This window comes from Sycon ciliatum, chromosome 1 (genome assembly GCF_964019385.1).
Source record: "Sycon ciliatum chromosome 1, ocSycCili1.1, whole genome shotgun sequence".
In the NCBI taxonomy this organism is placed as follows: domain Eukaryota; kingdom Metazoa; phylum Porifera; class Calcarea; order Leucosolenida; family Sycettidae; genus Sycon; species Sycon ciliatum.
In genome coordinates this window covers 37,362,695-37,379,427 of record NC_088643.1, presented here as the reverse complement: position 1 = coordinate 37,379,427, position 16,733 = coordinate 37,362,695, and positions in this window count along the sequence as shown.

Below are 16,733 nucleotides of genomic sequence, written 5' to 3'. Positions count from 1 at the left end.
GCCAGGACTACACGATACATGGCCAGGACTACATGTAGGTTTACAAAATACAAGTGTGTTGTAGTTCAAGTGTTATGTTACAAGAGGTCGATTAGCTACTTTGTACCTTATCCTTCATGGTGTCGCGCCATCACAGGGCAAGGTGTCGTTGAATGTTGATATACATGTATGTAATACCACATACTACAGTCATGTACATGTAGGTGACACCTTGGATTCAGCTACTGTACACTGTACACTGTACACTGTGCACTGTACACTGTGCACTGTACACTGTACCTTAGCTCAAGGTCCCATGGCCATGCAAGGTGAGATCTTCAAGCATTATCGTGCCAATGAGATAAGTAGCTGGTTGTGGACTTGAGTCGAGGCGCAAGAGATGGACATATGGCGTAACATTATTTGCACGCTGTCCTCTGCGGGTAGCTAGCAACGCACCGATACAAGTACAGCAGCTCTTAGCTATTTTCACTGACAAGGACGTGTTGGGGTTGGTGAGGGATTCATTGCCAATCTGGTGATGGTATACCAGTACTCAGTAATCTGTTATGGACTAGTATGTACACCTGCTGCCACAGTAAACTGTTACTGTGTGCCAACCATGAACCATCCAGGCATTGTCATTGACGTCGCTTGTCTTATCACATACTGGGTGGCTTTCGCAGTTTAGCACACCCATGTAATATGAACCAATGGTTCAGTAACAATATCGTGTTCGTCAATGGAACTACATGTACTAATTTTATTATACTTTGTATTGTAGACACTATTGCCAGTGGGAAGCTGTTGGATAGATTTCAGGCGCCTAAATTCTACTGACGATGAGAGTCTCGGAGTGCAGTACAGGCTACATACAGGGTTGGGGCGTTCATTGATGTTTGATTTCCGTGTTTTATTGAAGTGCTGTTATTGGACCAGCTACTAAAGACAAGTAAAGTTCTCATCAGCTGTAAGCGACCTCGCTCCTGTAGCGTATTGGTGTATACATGTAACCAGCCAGAAACCCCCAATCAATAAGCGTAGTTGGAAGGTTTCCACTGGAATTCGAGAGCAGTCCTGGACCTGGGGCTACAGCATCCTGACACTCATGGTGACTGAGTATCTGTCCCCTTTCTCCGGACATCCGACATCTCAGAGAATCGTCCGAAGTAGACTACAGTCTGGCGTTGCTCAGCATTGAGTAACTGCTTCAGCCGTCCCTAATACTAGTAGTACTAGTAGTAGGCTACTCAGTATATCCAGGGCAGAAAGTACACTATGTAACTACATGTACATGTAGGTCACGCGTACTTCAATGTACATGTAGTACCGTTCCATCCGCACACTGCCACCAGCACTGCACTGGGGTAGTACTCTTGCTAGCATCCAATGAAGATACATTACATGTACATGTACATGTACCGGTATGTATAAATTTGTCGTCGAAGTCAGGACACTGTTCTAAAATTATTCGTGTTCCAATACCATTGGCATTGTATGGTGCCTTTTGGTGGAAAGAGAATCTGAGGTAATCTGAGTTATTGACATATTCCACGGGGAGCTTTACAGCATCCCGGCACTGGTACTTTGCCATTCGATTTCATGTTCCCAGTGATCAGCTCTCATGCTAGCGGAAATACCGAACCCCCCGGCGCCTAGGCATACATTCCACATTTCCATACTACAGAGGTGTTTGGTATCTCTACATCGACAACCACATACAAAATTAATGGTAAAAATAAAAAAAATAAAAAAACATGTACAATGGCTTTATGCCATGATAATGTGAACTAGGCTGGGGGGATCCACAGTTCCACACTGCTCGAGCAGGGCAGCCGTGTTACCGCACTGGGCTATCCAACGCTCTAACTAGTCTAACTCTAACTCTCCAACGGCCGTACGTACTCAGCCTGCTGCATGGTAAGATGTTAATTATTTTATCGTTTGCTCCTAGCATGATTGTACTGGATTTCTAGATTCAAGAGATACTTGAGAAGAGAACTAAGTGCCGAGCCGGGGAAAAGTGTACAGCATGTTCACACCCGTACCCCTGTGTGGCAAGTACCCCATGCCCCCCCCCCCCCCCAGGCAGAGTCCATGCAGTAGAAGCCATACTAGACCAAGTAATTAGTTCTAGAACAACATAACACCCCCTCCAACGCAAACACTCGTACGTACATTTATAATGCGCTCAGGTAGTATCCTAGCGATCCTAGATCCTCTACGTCTGAAGTTCTGGTAACTCAGACTCATGCAGAGATGAAGAAATAGGTGTAGCTGCTGCACGCCAGCAAGAAAGATGAGACCCTCTTTGGCAATCGGGCGTTTGCTACTTCGTCAGAGAATATTCAGGTCGGAAGATAGCCTCCCGTCATGTCCAATCCTGTGCGTGTTCACTTCGATTTCAAATGAAGGCCACGTTTTTTAAATTTAACCTGAACGCATCTTCGCCAACACCTGAATGTGTCTCAACAACTCACGCACTCTCTTCAGCCAAGTAAGTTCAGGTCTGCCTACGTGCTTGAACCTGGTCACACCCAATCTGTGGCTGACCGCTGAGTCGCTGCCGACCAGGCCAAGCCGATCGACCATGCGTAATGACGGGGCCCGGGGTGATTATGACGCAGAAATTCACTTTTCCATTGGATGTATTGTTGCAATGTTGGTGGTGTTGCGTACTGAGCTTGGTTATTGGCGTCTGAAGTGCGTACCATCACGGATCATACTAGTAAGTAGTATCGCCTGTATGACTGAATGATACTTACTAGTGTTGATACTAATGATAGCTAGCTAGCTGTACTATCTAGTCTGTAGATATCATGTACAGTACCAGGTCACTTACTGACTTTGCAGATGACAGTACTACTACTACTACTACTAGTACTACTAGTGACAGCGTGGCACACACTGTGAGTGTGACACAGTCTTTGATTCAATTCTTTGAATCAGTGAATCAGTGAATGCATTAATGGCACATGAGCACCAACGATGAGAGTGACCATCGACTATCAATCAACCTGGGAGAAGAAGGGGGCGAGGTGGTGAGTGGTCGCATCGCCTCTCCAACTAAACCCTCTCTGCCACTGATACTTGTACACGTACTTGTACGTTTATTCATAGCAAGAAGGTACAAGAGAAGAACTAGACTAGAGAGAAAAGGGAAGCCAAGGAAGAGTCCCGCTGGGAAAGGAAAAGTAAAGTTAAGAACATTGAAAGGATCGGTCACACAATAACTACTACTACTAGTAGTTAGTTATACCATTACCAGTATTAGGCAATACTGAATCATGTACAGTACAGCACCAACATCACCGTCGTAATTGTCAGTACAATACTGGATGCCAACGTGGACCTTGTGATACAGTATCTAATTGTACCGTCAAATCTGATAGACAGCTCAAAGCAGGACTGGTGGTGTTGTGTTCTTACTGTAGTCTGTAGTCTTTACTTGAGAACGGCTAGTATGTAGTCTTACGCGGATTACATTTTCAATTATTTGTCTTATCCTACGTTAGTACTACGTTAGTACACGTTACTACGTTAGCACTCACTAGTTCAAGATTAGAAGCAACCACTATTGCCACTACTGGCACTAGTATAGTTTTGTTGTGCTATTCTGGAGAGAGCCTGGGCTGAACGGTGCATGCATTCACGTGCTTTCCGAACTTATCCACCAACGCCTGCCCTTGACTGGCTTGCAGTTGTAGTTGAGTCATGAAGAACGCTCAACGCGCCATGGGAACATGGGTCTAAACACTACTAGCACTTAAATTGTCATCGACATCGGTAATGATTTACTTCAAGTGAAAAACAGGAAGCGCTGGAATAAAAGCATTTTTCTCAGATTGAATCGAGGTGTCAGCTCAGGAGCCAAACTACTGTTCCGTCTATTCACATGATTCAGGGTTTTCAGAGTAAATCCGCAACCATTAGCCTAACCCTCGGCTTGTCCCGCTTGTTGAATACATTATGCATACATGAACCAGCCAGCCAGCCACATCCATTCAAGTGAAGCACTGAAGGTAAATGCAAGTCATTTGCTGTGACTGACTGATCAGCAGTAGCAGCTCCGCTCATCGCGCGCAGGATCTAGGAGCTGACCGAAAACCCGGACCCAGAAGAGTCAAGTAATGTACCAGTAGTTAGTTTCCAGTGTCCGGACTCCGGACTCCGGACAGTAGTACAACGTGTACACCGTGTTGGGCACTGGTGCAGGGTCGGTCAACGACCGTATTGACAGTTACACCACCAGCACAGGAGCCGTTCGTAGCGCTGGAAATTCACCAGAAGGTTAGGAGGGATTACTATCACCACAAATATTGTAGTATTTCAAGTTGGTAATAGACAGGCTCAGCAGTGTCCTGATCATAGGCTGAAGCCAACCAACCAGGAGCAACATTCCAGTTCTCAGACCCAGGTAGACCTTCGAGCAGTAGTAGGCTGTGCTTGGGTTTGTTGCTGCCATGCGTGCTGACCCGGTCCGCCTTTCCTACGTGTGTCAGCCCGTTCTTGGTGACATCCCAGCTCATCAGCAGAACATCAGCCGGTCCGGCAGTATCTCCGCCGCGTGGCCAGCCCGGCATCCAGTATCTCTGCGTGTTGGTACGCGGTATGCACTGAACAGTCTACAGTCAGTGCACGGGTCATAGTGGGCTTGACTACGAAGATTAGTATCGGATCGATCCCTCTGATCATCACCATCCTGACGTGCACACTATCACTTCACCTCATTAGCGATTCACAGTCAGTCAGGAAAGCCGTGAGCTGCTAGTAATCGAATTTCTCCGTCCAAACAGTCCAGTGTTGGTGGTCTAGAAGACGCACAAATGTAGTATTGGTCACTCCTACAATCTCTCTAGCAAGTCACGTAGTATTCTTCCGTGCTTTGGACACGCAGACATTGTGCACATAGCTGACATCGCTGACATTGTGGATTTTGGTGATATTGTGGATATGCGCGTAGTGCGGGGCCCGATAGCAGTGTCGGTGGTCGTCATCTTGTCCCGGCATCCCCAGCTGATCAGTGGAATCGTTTTGACCAAACGCACGTAATAGCCCACCTTCTCAAGACGCTATCTGGATTGAGGTATTGAGAACTCTCCACGGATAAGCCTTACATCACGTCACATCCGCCCATTACTGGGAAGGTGTTGGTGCAGTTAGCTTGGAGAAGACGCATCCCTCCTTACCGGAAAGGTTCAGCGCCAGAGCGAGAAGATCACTGAGTCAGTGAGTGCCGCCGTGATTGCATGCGTGAAGCCTACCGCTACCAGAGTGAACACCGCTACCAGAACTACCAGCACTACCTGAGCAACACAGTACACCACTGCCCAGTTACGACGGCCATATCGTGGTTTGTACTCGGACGTAGTCTGCTGACGATCATCCAGTCTAGGGGTAAGTCTTTCTATTGCTGCTTTTCGTTGCGTTGCATTTACAAAGTCTTCAAATGTTTTCACTGCAAATTGTGAGAGTACCGTACTAGTACTAGTATAATGTACGAGTTGCTTCAGCCATGGCAACGTGAATGCATGGCTCTGCTTGCAATCTTCACTGGTCAAGAGTGCTGCATGGTGCTGGTAGTACAATGTAATACCGAGTACTGCTATTTGAGTACTGCATATCAGTGCTACACTAGCAACATCACTGTAGGTTCAATCATACGGCATAATACAGTGTACATGACTCTTCAGCTGATCAGTGAGAATGCATCAGTAGGGCAGCCTGAAGGCATCATTTAGCAGAAGAAGAGGCAAGGCAAGGTATCATCTCACGTCACGTGGCATTCACATAATCACAGTAGTGTTAATGAACACATGTGTACACGTACCAGTACACGTATTATGACGCTCGTAGAAATAGGGACGGGGAACAAACCAAGTGTTTGGCTGACCAGGGTGCTAGGGTGTGCGCATTATGTGGTGACGTAGTGGCCAATCTCCACAATAGGATAATTTACCTAAGTTGAAAAATACTAATAGTGATTCCCCAGTAATCTACATGAAGTTGTGCGGTCTCCCAAACTGCCAAGGCTTTAGCTAATGGTGCGGATGATCACAGACTCATGTCAGTCTAACCTATTAAACACTGCTCCATCGTCGGGGTCCAGTCCAGAAGCAGTGAGGTGAATCCCGACACACGGATAACATACATGTACATGTACTACATAACCCCTGGTATCCACTATCCATGGTAGGAACAGGCTAGCCGTTGGTGATCGTCCAGTATGTCTGTTGTTGATATGTGCTGTACACAAGGATACACGGGGCCATAGGTTAACTTCATTCTGCCCTCAACACATAACGATAAAAAGTTCCATAACCCCTGGGGTGAGATAGACCACATCTAGGCCGGGGTCATTATGGTTTAATGTTGGTAAAATGTGTGCCACTGCTCTCGGTCTCTCACTGCAATAAATTCAATTCATTCCAAATTTTCATCAGGGAATTCCCTGAAGCTGCCCACTGAGAGGATGGTGAGCAGTGAGTAGAACCTTTGAAATATTTGTGGCAAGGGGGTGTGAGAGCCAGCAAAACACAGCTGGGAGTGAGAGCCAGCGAGGCACAGAGGAGAATGAGAGACAGTGAGACACGATTGGTGAGTGGAAAACAGTGGGACATGGACGAGAGTGAATGGCTTTCTATTTTTAAAGAGTAAGTATATGACTGCAACAGTACCAAGTTTTGAGTAAGCGGATCATGCACTAGTCCGAGGACATCTCTTGATAAAATTATATTCAACAGTTTTTCCTAGGGTCTTGATGGCGAAACAATCTGTGTTCCTGCCAGGATGCTACAGGTGCAATGTATTGCCCTTCTCCGAGGCTATATTTGTCCATTCCTTCAATTGAAGGCAAAGACAAAAACTGAATCAACATTATTCTCAAAATGTATTTCTGTGGACGTGCGCGTTGGGTCTTTGACTCTTTGCATGTCAAGTTGGTAGAGCTATGAATGTGTTTGCTGGTGTATCATGGATCCTTATTGATCCATTATTTGTCAACCGTATTGTTACCCGTCTATCCCCAGTGGGCATATGTCTATTGTGCGTTTCTCCTGGGGAAGGAATCCGCTAAGCACGGGGCTGACCCCTAGTGGAAACGGCGGTCGATCACCTGACATACAGGTATTGCGAAACACTGCACACTAACCCAGGGTAGTGACATGGTTTTCATCCACGATATCCCGGTGATCTCCACTGGATTTTAAAGGAAGTCTAGGAAGGATGGTTGCTGTCCGCGTTTCTTGCCTGGAACTAGGCTGACATATCCCTTCCCCAGAAGGCCACAAGCCAACAACACTGATTCAGCTTCACACCCACGCTCTATAGCCCTTGCGCGCTCATAGTGGTTGCTGTCATCGTCGCTCTTCTCTGGCATACATAATATTCATTGCGTTGCGTCACCAGTTTGGTAGGTACATGAGTATTGTATTGATGTAGCAGGAGATCTGTATCATGTCAACCCGGTTGGCTTGTCATAATGCTAACTTGACATGCGGTTGGTATGGGCAGATCCATTGACTGTGCGTCTTCTGCATTACTAAGTCTCGTCGTCAGTCCATGACACCTGGCAATGCCCTGGTTGACATGTACAATCAACAGTCATCATGTAACTATTAAGTGGTGACAGTTGAATCGGTCGCCACCTAGGACCTTGAGTCTTGATGGCTTTCTGCATTCAACGGTAGACTGCCTGAGGGAGCTGATGCTGCTGTTATTGGGGTTCTAGTGTCCGATACTGGTAGCCGCCCAGTTTTCTTTGAAGTAGAATGCAGAATGCCAATACATGTACAAGGTGCCATGATGGCACGAAGCAGCATAAAAGTCGAAACACAACAGGTAACAGCGCCTCCTTGCACCAAAATGATAAGACATTTAAATTAATCATGACTGTAGTGATGGGGAGGAGAGGAGGAACAAATTTAATCACACGGGAAAGAAACACCGAAGGTAAAACATACTAAGATATGTTACAATGGTGGTGAGGGTACATGTAGATCTACTAGTACTCGTAGGTATCCCGTTATAGCCACGCTGCTGCGCAGATCTACGCAGCAGGCTTAGCTACGCAGGCGATCAATAGCCTTCCCACTTACGATATTTCACTACTAACAGTGAGTGTCATGTACATGTACATGATGAGCAGGTTGGTACATGCCATGACGACTTGACGTTACTAATACTAGGCCAGGGGCAGGGGTAGGGGCAGTGAGAACTGTGTAGTTTTCATACACATTTCGATGATAGGATCACCTAGGAGGCTAGGTGTAAGATACTTATGTATGTTCATCCGGATACTGTTGTGATTACATCATATAGCTACTGGGACGGCCAGATTCTCACCGATAGGCGATACTAATGAAAACAACTGGTATGCTATTAGCCTAAGATAAGGATCCTAACAAATCGTTTAGTTTCCGAGCTCGTTGCCACACATTTGACAGTGCAAGCATCTATATGTACATCAAGTACATCAGCTCTTTTAGCTCTTCTCTTCGTCTTCGGATGAAGTTATTTAAATATCATAATAATTATTATCTTCCTTATTGGCCATGGGCCATCGTGGAAATAAAGAATAAGAATAATAATGCTTGGTACAATCACGATGGGACATTGCCAGTGCTGGAGAGACCCTGCGCATCGTTGGAAGAAAGTCAACGGTGTACGTAATGACGTTTTGTAACATGTTTTCTTGTCCTTTACAACCACATGACATGTAATGTATTATCTTTACTCGCAGAATGTGATTATATCATGAGCAGCAAAACTTCATTGCAACTAATTTAATACTTGATTATTGTTTCGGTAGCGCTGCAAGCCTCCCTCCATACGTTCGTACTTGTAAGTACAATGTAACGGTTATAATAACGTTATTATTGCAGTGTACCACGAGGGACCAGTAGGCAGTACACCTGTAGTGTGCTTGGACAAGTGTGGAGCTGGATTTATCTAAGCCGGGGATCAGTGCTGTTGAGCCTAATAATATCTCACATGCATGATACCGGGTAATTATGCCGGAGATTTCACCAGCACGATCATGATAACAATAGCGTGTGCCAGGCTCTCGTAAACCCCAATACATGTACATGTACGTGTTACCAGGTTTAACAACTAGCTAACAACTAGTGCGCAGTGCAGGCATTAGTAAAAGCACACACGACATTAGTATCATACACTACTGATGTAATTACCAAAACGACCATAGCCTAAGTGAAAGGTTTACCATTGTATAGGAACGCTCCCTGAAATATACGTCATGTACGTCTCAACAGGCCAACTCCATTTTTGCAAGATTTCCTCAATCCTACCGGCTATTGGGCGCTGGCGAGGGCATTGGTCTGCAGTGTGCTAAATCCGGCAGCAAAGTGTCAGCCCGGATGCCATCAATCAGCCTAAGTAAATCTGTGACCAACCCAAACACTCTAACACACTTGTTGTACGGATCACCAAGGCATGAACGCACTATTACTACATGTAGTATAGTGACACTTTGCAACAATGACTGTTACAGCTAGATCTTCAGGACTTGACACTATTAACATCACCAGACTGGGAGCTCCTGACGACTTCATGATCGGCGCCAATCGTTCTTCCCTCAATTACTCAGGCCATCACCAGCTGATCGGCGCTTTGACAAAATAATGGCGTCACGGTTTGTGAGACACAGAGTATTGGTGTGGTGCCCTCATCACAAGTGAGACACAGAGGATTGGTGTGGTGCCCTCATCACACCAAGCCCTGGCAGTTTATTGCGATTTTGCACGAATCCTATGCGACTTGGCTCCTAAATTGAAGTTGCACACACACGACTGGTGTGTTAATTGGGTAGTAATACTAGCAGAGCAGCATGTAGACGAAATCAGTTGCTGGCTAGATCACTGGCCTGCAGTCTGTTAATTTCATATCAGTCTATGCAGGTAGAATTCGGTGGCACATAACGTTATACGATACAATCCCTCGCACGATCTCAGTACACCATGATCTATGTTGGGCTAGGCAAAGCAGGAAAATCGATATTTTGATGCTGATTGAGTGATTAGTCTCACTCAGGGTCTCCCTCACTTTGTGTATTACATGTATCTTCACCATCACAATCACGGCTTACACTCAACACCGCAGGCGTATAACTGGAGTTTAAGGTGTTGGATTTACTGATGCCTGGAGAAGGCCACTGACTACTGACTCTACACTGTCTGCGTATAGGCCCCGCTCCCCCGCTCCGGCATTCCGAGCTGTCAACAGTGCCACTATCTACTATCTGGGCACATCATACAGATGACGTTGTAAACGGCACTGGCCGACCGTCGAATATAGCGTGAACGGTAAAATGCTACTAACCATGTATATTGCCCAGTTTTTGGTGGAGTGGTGCTACTGCCTGGTGCTACTGCCTGGTGCTACTGCCTGGTGCTACTGCCTGGTGCTGCAGAACTTCACGTCTACATCTAGGTGTTCTTTTGTTTTATTTATATTTATTTATGAAGTTGGTTGTTCCAACGAGGTCTATCTAAGTTCCTATTATCTATTTAAGGATTCCCCAAAGGCTGTGGGTTTCCTGTTTTCGGTTGAGTGAGATACGTGGGATGGAGATACGTGGGATGGGTACGGTTGAGTGAGATACGTGGGATGGGAAAACTGTGTTGGCTCGCCAGTAACGTTACAATCATCAACTGTGCTAATGATACTGCATGTGGTGGTTGTGCTGATGATACTGCATGTGGTGGTTGTGCTAATGATACTGCATGTGCTGGTTGGGCAATTCAAAACGCTTGCAGAAGTAAGGTTCCCCCGCAGGCCACTGTATAGAGCATGCAGCGATGATGTAAATCGTTGCTGGTCAGTGCACGGACTCTACAACCACATAGCTAACGTTAGGGCAGAATAGCGTCCGTACGGATGGTCCCGGCAGAGGCGCTGCGGTTTGTATGCATATCATTTCGTGATATAAATATTTCAGTGTCATGATGAAGGCCAGGGATATCCAATCATCGTACAGAAGTCAAGACCTGAAGAGGTTAACCAGATAAACACCCATAATGGCGAGAATGGCGCCTCGGGTAAACGTGGAGGTACTTGCATGTGCGCTGGGCGATGGGCAGACCATTCGTCAAGTCAATGGAAGATCCTCCTTTTAGCCAGTTCTAAATCAAATCAAGAATGACGATGTTTTGCCCCCCGCTGGGATACGGGGCCAAGGTCGTCAAAGGGCGGAGAAGTAGCTGCTTTCTCACAAGATAAATGCTCGCTTGACAGGAGCGAAACAGTTCAGCTGCCACAGATCCACCCATGAACTGGCAGCAGGGTCTGGCACCGTGCTGAGCGGTTGCACGAGCAACAGCATCGCAATTAACAGTGGTCGAAAGGTGAAGCAGCAAAGGAGCGTTTGACGCTTTGATCAGCTAAAGTCACTACGGAGGAGTCACCACCAAGCCACCACCACTATGCCTCGAAAATACCGGTAGTATAAGGATGCGTGCAGCAGGATATCTCGTCTCATATTCCATCTGTTGCTGTTCTTCGAAGATAACTTTTGATTGCGTGGCGCTATGGCGACGTTGCATCGTTGGAACGCCGTCTGTGAGGAGCTTTGCGGGGTAAGTGCTGTCTATCATCAGTCACTAGCTTTGTGAAAAGAGATTGCTTAGTACGAGAATACGGACAGTAAATATGAGGAGTACGCAGGGCTTGGGTGGGAAGAGAGTAATACCGGTAAGTCCATTTGTTGTAGGAGAGTTTGATCTTATGGCTAAGCCAATGCTGTCTAACCAGCATGAATACCTTTACATGTAAAAAAAGAAGAAAAAGTGACGGACAGGATTATCGGAGAGCACTTGTAGGCAAAACATGTTTAGAACGAGTTAACCACGTGTTGTTTAAAAGCAGGAAGAGACTAAGACTGCTTTGTTTCAATTCCTATCTCGGCACTCTGTTACCGCTATTGTGACACTTCCGTGTGTTCTGCCTCGCCCATCTGCATACTGTGTTTTCGAAACAGTCTTGTTGATCAATCAGGTGAAAACCAAACATTGAAAGTGGCAGTAGCCGCAACATTGAACCGCCGCCCAGCTACCGGGTTATTAGCTACCGGGTTATTATGATTTACATTCGAGCACATTCGTCTACATAGTCTTTGTAAGTGCACAGTGTGTTCGACCAGCCCACACTGGGTACCCCAAACTACTTTGGAATACATGTACGTGTACATAGAGAGAGGGCATGGGGCACAAGCCTGCCTGCTGGAGAGACCAAGTCGAGCTCTATCGCGATAATATAATATTCGGACTGTGGTCGTGATCTTACTCAGACTCCCGTACCTTTCAACAAAGTACTAATACTAATGGCAAGTAATGCTAGCAGAGCACACTGCTGGCAGTTATAATGTAGGATATCACGTGACATGGTGTTCCTCAGTGTGCGACAGTCACAGTCACTAGTATTTGCACCACGTTGGTAACAGGGTGAACACACACACACACACACACACACACACACACACACACACACACACACACACACACACACACACACATACACACACACACACACACACATGTGGCAATGGTGTCCTGGTCCGGGGAACTGTTCCCCAAACTAGGTATTTTGTCCCCGAAGGTCGTCAACATCAGTCGTGCAATCGCTCTCCTCCTTGCTTGTGTTATAGATCAGTGTACACTGAGTATCTTTGCCATGAGTCAGTCAGTGCATACCGTGGTTACAGCCTATAGGTACTACCAGTGCAGATGGTCCAGTATCAGCAGACAGCAGGGCTTTTACTGTGCTATGGCCTATGGGATGGTCTGTCCGTACACCTGTAAACAAGTGAAGCAAGTCCATGTACATTTGTACATCCCCCCTTGCCGTGTATCAACGAAACACTACACGTGACATGATCAACGTGGTATACAGTATTATGTCACCACTGACGTCATCGTGTATTAGGACAAAGGTACCAGTCATGCTTGGAGCTGTTTATATTCTGGTGTCTGAAAGTGTCCCCGAATACATTGCCAGTGCTGGGAATCGGATAACAGCCGCATGGACTTGTGCGTGCCCTTGTACCATTCGACGTACGTCTTCCTCTGGAGATCGTGACTTTTGGCGGTGGGTTACCCCAAGTCCATGTGAAAGCAAGGGGCGTTTGCATTCTTACTTTTATGGGATGGACAACCCGCAGAAGAAGATATGCAGCGCAGTGTGTATACCCCACTGACGTCACAGTGCCTATTCTTGACAATGTCATTGAATGATACCACGTAAAGGATGGCAGAACGTGAATGGCGTACTTTTCAACATTTCCAGTAGTGTTCCCCAATCTCTCTGCTCTGAAATCCTTACTGAGTGCGAGGCGATGCTTACATTCCAATCTAGTGCTCATCCCCGAAACCGGGTAACGGGGTTACTTCCAGGTTTATCAAAAATAGCAATAAAACAGAAACCAAGCCAGGCCATGTACGGCTGACATTTGCTTAGGCTTCGATGTCTGCTCTGCCATTAATTTTGTAAAGAATGCAGTAATGTCCATGTAGTATACTATAAGCAACAAAGCTGGTCACGGTGCAATGAACTTTTAGTACAGTGAAGTGACCAGGGACCCCTCCCCGGCACCAGGGACGCCTCCCCGGCAACAGGGACCCCTCCCCGGCACCCAACCGTGGATTTCCTAGACCAAATACTGACAACGAACTGTCTGCACAGGAAGGTTACCGGTCTTTTCCCCAATTCGCAAACAAATGTCATGCATAGTCTCACAGGAGTGACGGATACCATCCAGACTATTGCTCGCGACGAATTCTGAGATCAACTTCCTCAGGCCTGACCTGGTGCTGCTGCCGCGATACCCAGAGACGACGTCTCGCCGGACTCTAATAGGTGTAACAGGGTCCATTCCTGTGATTCTAGTGCAACTTGAAGTATAGACCTGCGCCCTGGAAGGTCAGCTCCACATTGCCGCCATTGCTAAGCTCGATGATACACTGGACTTTGGTGCACTCGCACACACACACTCTGTGTACATGTAGGCTGCAAGATCTCGCTGCATGGCTGCATTCTGGGAATCTGAACCAGTACCAGTACTTGCACTTGAAACGACAGCACCATGGTGGCTCTGGTAATTTACCAATAATATTATCATGGTAACTTAAGGCCACCCAGTGGAGTGGACTTTGGAAGGTCGACCGTTGCTTACCCATATTCCTAGCCGGTACGCAGTTCGTGTCTCAATACCATAAAGAGTACCTAACCCCCAGTGTTACATTGTATCGGTACTCTTGATAGCATCAAGAGTACATAATGTACTCTTGATAGCATGAATAACGGATACTAGTCGACTACACTAAGTGACAGTCTTGTAGATCTCGTTCTGTCTGGCAGCCAAAGTCACTTGAACACCGCAGTGCTGAGCTCCGGACGCGTACACGCTCCTTCTATCCTCTATCCTCGCCTCACACGTGCTGGCAGCTGTATTCCAGCGGTGCCCACTAACTGTCAGAGAATAGTCTGCGCCACACACACACACACACACACACAAACACACACACACACACACACACACCCATGTAACGATGGTGTATGTACATAACTGACTTCACTCGCCATATCCTCTTTTCCTACCGCCTTTTTATCTGCTAGTACCCAGCAATGCCTTGACTGTGTGACCTGTCTTTTTGCGGATATCGGATGCTGCAGGCGTGCGTGAGACTATCCGCTAGTTTAAGACGCCGGCCCTGACCGGCGAGACTGTGAGCAGACAAGCAAACAGTCGTACATTTACATGTATATGCTGCAGTCACGTGATACTGTTGCTGTGATTATTTTGTGCAATACCAAGACGAAGAGTGTTTCGTTGTAACTGTAGTACATAGTCATTGACATTGTAGAGTGTAGAGTGTAGAGTGTAGAGTGTAGAGTGTAGAGTGTAGAGTGTAGAGTGTAGAGTGTAGAGTGTAGAGTGTAGAGTGTAGAGTGTAGAGTGTAGAGTGTAGAGTGTAGAGTGTAGAGTGTAGAGTGTAGCATCATCAGGGGCGGTGCCTCTCAGCCTCCCCGCGTACTTCGACCTTGTGCCGAGAATGGGCCTTGTTCAGTACGTTCATTTCGGGAGTACGGTCTGAGTGCGTGTGTTTATGGCGCGTGCCTGTCCGTCTGCCGTCGCAGATACCGAGCGGAAATGAAGAAGATGCATGGCGCTGTAGTCGTACGTCGGTGCAGTGGAGCCCACACACTCGCTAATATGTCTTCAGGACACACAACCCATGGGCCAGTGCACTGCTCCGCGGCCACTCTACAATCATGACTGTATTCAGTAACCGGAACTCCATCTAAATGCAGGGCCCCTGTGTTGTGTTGATTCTAAAGCAATAGCTCCTCACTACCTCAGTCATGCTTCAGCGAACTTTGACCGGACAAGTGCGGCGTGGCTGCGATGCAGGACCTGTTCGCTTGACAGGAGCAGTGAATATTCATAATATTTATGAATGTGGAAGCGATGGGGCCTTTTCAGTACAAGCCTAGTAGTAACAGTAATCAGATACATTGCCCTCTAGCTCTAGCGTCTCCGATTGACTTCCTGGACAGACATTGCCCTGATTGGAGTATCATCAGACACACGAAATGAGACACCACATCATCAGTTTCGACTTTCTGGGAAATGCAGAACATCCGTACGTATTCGGAGGAACTATGCAGAGAGGTGGTGCAGAGAGGTGACACACAACAATTAGACGTCGGTTGTAGTGTTTGGAAACAGGTCTTGGCAGTCACTGATCACTACGCAGATCATCAAGGTACTACCAAGAGATAAACGACGTTACCGCCTTATTCCTGTCTATTGACCCAGGAGAGTGTCTATTGACCCAGGAGAGTGTCTATTGACCCAGGACTGCAGGAGACAACGACTATAAACTTCTAGTTAAAAAAACAGCAGCTGTATATTTCACCCGGTCGGATGTGCTAAGAGTAAATTACACTATTTCCAGTCATTCATACCGATACAGCTGCTAACGTTATTGCTACTGCTGCTGCTGCTGCTGCTACTGCTGTTGTTGTATACAAGTCCATTGCTAACCCGCCCTGCTGTGATACTTTCTTTCAATCGGATAACGATGTGCTTCCTAATAAGAAGGTAAACAATGTGTTTCCTGGTACTAGTACTGTAGATAATTCCGTTTAAATGACTGTCCATCTAGCTCGAGAATATTTCCCGTTTCCAGACCCATCGGATCCGATTCGCAATAAACGCTCCGCGCTTAGAACATGCTCGCGGTGAGGAGGGCAATTACTGAATTAGACGTCATTCTACCAATGTGACAGTTACATTGTAGATAACGCATAGTGCCAGCTATCTGAAGGTTGCCTTAGCCTTGCTAGGTGGATGACACGCAGCGTTACAACTTACGACCATAATCATGATAATTTAACTGGTTGTCAACGTTCTCTTCTGCCTTTGTGTGAATGACGTACATTGTTCTGTTGCAGTGTACAGTCTAGCAAACCAATGCTGTTCCTGGAGCAGTCATGGTTTTACCACTGTTCCGTCGTACACATGTCGGCGATTAGTCGTTATGGTATGAGAGTGTAGTCAGGATTTCCACGCACTGATGTGTAGCCAAGCAGCTAGCGAGTGTTCCTCATTCGATACAACCATTCACCTGCCAGTTTAAGCTATTGACAGCAGCACAGTAGATAACAACAAGGCCAATCGGGACATTCTGCTTATGACTAATTAGCTGGCACTAGTACTAGTAGTAGCGTCATACTGC